The sequence below is a fragment of the Salvia miltiorrhiza genome, unplaced genomic scaffold (assembly GCF_028751815.1).
Source record: "Salvia miltiorrhiza cultivar Shanhuang (shh) unplaced genomic scaffold, IMPLAD_Smil_shh fragScaff_scaffold_141_1, whole genome shotgun sequence".
Classification (NCBI taxonomy): domain Eukaryota; kingdom Viridiplantae; phylum Streptophyta; class Magnoliopsida; order Lamiales; family Lamiaceae; genus Salvia; species Salvia miltiorrhiza.
In genome coordinates, this window is record NW_026651417.1 from 143924 (window position 1) to 149639 (window position 5716).

Below are 5716 nucleotides of genomic sequence, written 5' to 3' on the forward strand. Positions count from 1 at the left end.
TGGATTTCTTTCCAAGGAATCGACTCGTTCCTCAAATGTTGGCTCTTCCGGTCCAGCATAGCATCAGGTCTCTCTTCATAGCTCAAAACTGGTTCCAGGGACACTTCTTCTCGATGGATGATGTGTTTTGGATCAAACACGTACTTTCTCATTTGAGAAACATGGAAAACGTCATGGACGTTCGCGAAGCTCAGAGGCAACGCTAGTTTATAGGCTACATGGCCTATTTACTCTAATACATCATAAGGTCCTATATATCTCGGTTTGAGTTCTTGTTAACTCGAAAATAACATGCTCCCCGAGATAGGGAAAAACTCACACAAACATCATTTCTAACGTCGAAAGAATCTATCAGTGATTACTCAACTGTTTGATTTTCTTCTCTCGATTCTGCTAATCGATGCCATAATTCATGGCTAAGTGGTCTCACTTCTATTGTGGAAGTCTCTAATAGGTGTAATTGGTATAAGGTTGCCAAAGTGGCGCCCTCTCGTTTTAACACGTCAAACATCTTTCTACGAAAGATGCCATATCTCGCTTCTTATTCTCTTATCAAAACGTCGTTTCAGTCTTGGCACATCTTCATACTGCCCGCATGTGCGATGTAAGGGGGTGTCATGAGCTTCGCTCATAATCTCATTCTTCAGCTCTTCTTTTATTAGGCACACACAGTCTCTCTCTTTAAACAAAAATGGCATTATCTGCCGCGTCCTGATAACTCTCTACTCTTTCGGTTCGAATCTTTATTCGCAATCTTTCCATCTTCTCATCCACTCTCTATGCTGTGACTATTCTCGATCGTAAGTCAGGCATAACGTTCAGTGCAGACTTTTCTATTTCTGTCGTTTGTGGTGGTATTACTACCTTCCAATTCATCTTCTCGAATTCCTTGATTAGGTTCTCTTCTCGAGTAAGGAGAAATCCTAACTCTCCCTGATTCTTTCTGCTCAATGCGTCGGTTACAACGTTAGCTTTTCCAGGGTGATAATTTGCTCCTCGATCGTAATCCTGCACTAACTTTCATCATCTTCTTTATCGCATGTTCAGATCTTTTTGCTCAAGAATTATTTGAGACTTTTATGATCGGTGTATATCTCACACAGTGCTATGTAGAGACGGTGTCTCCAGATCTTCAAAGCAAGCACTACGGCTGCTAATTCTAAATCATGCGTTAGATAACTCATCTCGTGTGGTTTCTGTTGTCGCGAAGCATACGCTATAACTTTTCCCTCTCGCATCAATATAACAGTATACTCTCTGTCCGCTTTCGGAACAGCTAACACTGGGGCATTAGTAAGCCTCTTCTTCAGCTTTGAAAACTTCGCTCGCATTCGTCCCTCTAAACGAACTTGACTTCTTTCTTTAGCAGGTGCGTCAATGGCTTAGCGATTTTCGAAAAGCCCTCAATAAAACGTCGATAGTATCCTGCTAATCCCAGAAAACTATGAATCTCGTGCAGTGTGGTTGGCGATCTCCACTCATGTATCGCTTGGACTTTCGCTGGGTCCACTTTAATTCCTCTCGCAGAAACAATATGGGCGAGAAAATTGATTTCTGTAAGCCAAAACTCGCATTTGATAACTTCGCATACCGCTTTTCCACTCGTAATCTTTCTAACACGATCCTCAAACGCTCTTCGTGTTCTCGTTTACTCTTTGAGTAAATCAGGATATCGTCTATGAAGACTAACATGAACTTATCTAAGTATTCATGAAAAACGTGATTCATGAGGTCCATGAATATTGCCGGGGGTATTCGTCAAACCGAAAGACATATCTTCCAAAAATCATTGAGTTATAGTAATGCCATAATGCATACGCGATGCCGTCTTCGAAAATATCTTCCGATCATATCTTCAGCTGATGGTATCCCGTTCTCATGTCAAACTTTGAAAAGGTGCTCGCTCCTTGTAGTTGATCGAACAGATCATCGATCCGGGGTAACGGATATTTATTCTTTAACGTCACTTGTTCAACTCTCGATAATCGATACACAGCCTCAAGCTTCCATCTTTCTTTTTAACAAGAAGAACTAGTGCTCCCCACGGAAAAACACTAGGTCGAAAGGAACTCATATCTAGAAGTTCTTGGAGTTGCAGCTTTAACTCTTGCAACTCTGTGGGGGCCATTCTGTACGGCGCTTTCGACGTCGGTGTTGCGTCGGGCTCTAAATCGATCGTAAACTCGAGTTGTCGATCTGGGGAAATCCCGGTAAAGTTTCAGGGAAAACGTCTTTGTAATCTCACACGACTGGCGCGTCATCCACAATTGCCTTGGATTTGTCTCTCTGGTTCAGATATATAACATACGCGGTTGTATCTTTTCTTCGTAAGAGATTTCTTGCTTGCAGCGCCGAGATGATCGGCGTCTTCTTCCATTTTCTCTCAATGCCAATGAAGGAAGTAGTTTCTTGGCTAGGTGGCTGAAAAGATATCCGTCTTTCCTTGCATTGTATCTTCACATGGTTTTCCTCTAACCAGTCCATTCCAAAATTATATCCAAGTGCCACATAGGCATCAATCTTAGATTTCTAATCTCGAGCTTAATCAATCTTAACTCGAATTCTAAGTTAGGGTACACGGATGAAACCGTAGTAATTCTGCCTATAGGTGTGGCTACTCTTTAGAGATTGTGGAGCAAGCTCTACGTTCAGTGTCGAACAAAAATACTATGGGCACATCATTCTACTTGCCTATATTTGACAAATTTCCTCTATTCTTGTCTGGTGCTTTCTACTTAAGCGCAAACAGTCTCTGGTGATGCGGTTGATTTGCCTGCGGGGCTGGTAGTTGCCTTCCTGACTGACGTGGTCGATAGGCTGGCTGTTGTCGCTGTGGTGGAGGTAGCGATAGGATTTCCTTCATTGCTTCGAGTTGCGGTCGAAACTGACTCGATCGTCTTTCGCTTCCACTTTGCTGACGATTCGGACACTGATGCGAGTAGTGTCCGACCCTTCCACAGGTGTAACAGCTATTCTTTCTCATCTTGCGTTCTCTCCGACGTAATTTATTGCTCTTCGACAAAGCAATAACCCTCGCGGTCCTTGAAAGGTTTACTGCTTCTGGGGCAGTTGGGCCACCATAAGGCTGTTTGTCTCAGTTCTGATATTGTGGTGGCGCATTCTGACTCTGCCACGGCTTTTGGGATCTTGACTTCGGTCGTCCCATTTTCTCTTTTCTTCTTGCCCGCATCCAGGAAAGGATGGATTGCACGTCTGAGTGCTCTAACTCGTTTGGGTGCTGAAGCTCAAATCACGTTCTCTGGCTGCATTGCCAGTTCTATATCAACTGCTCTATTTAATGCTTCAGTACACATAACCGCATTCTGAATCGTTAAATCGTCTCGAACCTCTTATCTCAAACCTGATCGAAACAATCCTGACATTTTCTCATTCATCTCTTCTTGACATGTGGCATACCGAACCAAGTCGCGAAACTGACGTTCGTATTCAGCTACGGTTTTATTGCCTTATCTCATATCATCAACTCTATTTCTTTCTTCGATCGGTTTCTCTTTCTCGACAAAAGTCTAAGGGAACATATATCAACCTTAGAACTAATTCTCATAACTCACGAATCATAAGACCCTTACTCAACATCATACTGTTTTCTCAATTCTCATAACTCATCGTCAAGGACATATCTCATGTCTATCATCGCAATCATCAGCTCAAAACTCTACTCAAGCATAGAGATTCTCTGGTCATCGTCATATAAACATATATGAAAGTTTTTCTCTTTCGAGAACTCTTACTAACTGCGGGGAATGACGAAAATAAAACATCCTGTAATACTATGACGATGCACATCTATACTAGTCGCCATCTCAGTCTACTATCGTGGAAAACATTATCTACTCTAATCTGTCATCTCGATCTTCTTGAATCTGCTATTGCCTATTCTGGCTTAGCATCACTTCTTCTCATCCTCGAATTGATTAGCTTTCGGCATACTTGGCTAATATAAGAAAATCCATAATCAAACAGTCATGCTCGTCCCGTAATAAAATATATTCTACGACTGCTCCCCTAAATCAGGTTTCTTCTATACACTCTTCTTGTTATACCATCCTAATTACCTAGACGATCCTAACTCTTGTCGGATGTGATAGGGAATAGGATGTGATGAATAAAAATGTCTGATCTTGAACAAGACGAGCTCAAGTAATGGAATGATTCCATAATAGCCAGTGCTATTTCAAGGATAATGAAGAAGTTACAATCAAGGTAAGATCAAAAATTAGAACAGAAGCTAGAATAAAACTGAGATATGATATGATTGGAGTAAATCAATACTGGGAGTAGAAGCAATCCACTAAGTGGAAAATGAATGAATAAATTGTCCACTGTTAAAGCAAAGGGGTAAGGATTTCCAACACAAACGGCTCAGGCTCAAACACAGTAGATCTGGAAAAATTTCTTAATAGCAAATAGTTCATCTCATGTTGGAGTTCAAATGGATGCAGAAAAATTTAAATACGACCAAGCGGGATAGGGACTCAATAAGTCTACTCTCATGACTATCCTAGCGATGATACGCGCGGTCCCGGTAAAAGTACCTCTATTTCAAAGTACAATTGGTCAATAGTATCTATGCATCCCATGAAGTCTCCATAACACGTTCGTCCTATTAGGGTCGTGTCCCTAAATCGCGATGAAAACTCTAACTCTCGTCGTATATCTCAACGGTTGGTTTCTCTGCTCCTCTTCTTCTCGGAGGTATACTATATAGGAAAAAGAGTTATATAACTATCGGCTTCTAAACTAACCGTTCGTCGTTACAAAAAAAACAAATCCTCGTTTTTCATTTCACTTCTATATCTCATTTATGATCTCAAAATTCTCAAAATTCTCGTCTATCATCGTTCGTAATTCCCATCAATCTCTATTTCTCATTTTTCATCAAACATCTCTTATATATATATATATATATGGAAAATTGCCTTTCTCTCGAGGTCTTTTACAAAAGTAGGATCCTATGTATAAAGGCCCTAACACCAAAATGAAGCTCTGGCTGTACAAGCATCATAAATACTAAGCATATATAGATCTATGCTATACACACATACACACTATACTATACTTCTCTACCTATATATATATAACAACTATGCATCTATACATATATACGCGTCTACAAGACATACGTGATCACTAGGCATCATCTCTCGAGATCCAGCTCGTCGCCTCAATCAATACGGGCTGTCATAGTCTGACTCATCCACTATCGGAGTATAGACAGGTGTCTCAGGAATAGGTATCCACGTATCAACTCCATCGGCCGTAGTCTGACGCTGCAGCGGCTGAGTCCAACCATAGCCGACCGTCCTCTCGGGAGTCTCCTCATCGGGGTCCTCCTCATCACTATCGGAGCGTGCCGGCCGAGATCCTCCCTCCTGGGCGTCTCGGTACGGTGAATATAGAATCGAGTGTATGTACGTCTGAAAAGCCAAAGTGCCTGGCTCAGGCAACGGGGCAACCCTCGGATATGGATCGGAAGGAACATGCTGCGTCTCAGACTCAGCAGAAACAATCGGCTGCGCCGACTCAACAGGTGGCAATGGCAACGGTGTCGTCGCCGGTGTCAAATCCCAAGGCGGGAAATCAGCGCTGGGAGAAGGAATAAGTGATACAAACGCAAACGGATCACGCTCAATCCCAGGTGAGTACGGCTCGAAAACCATCGGCTCTGGATCATCAGACTCGAGAGAAACTGAAA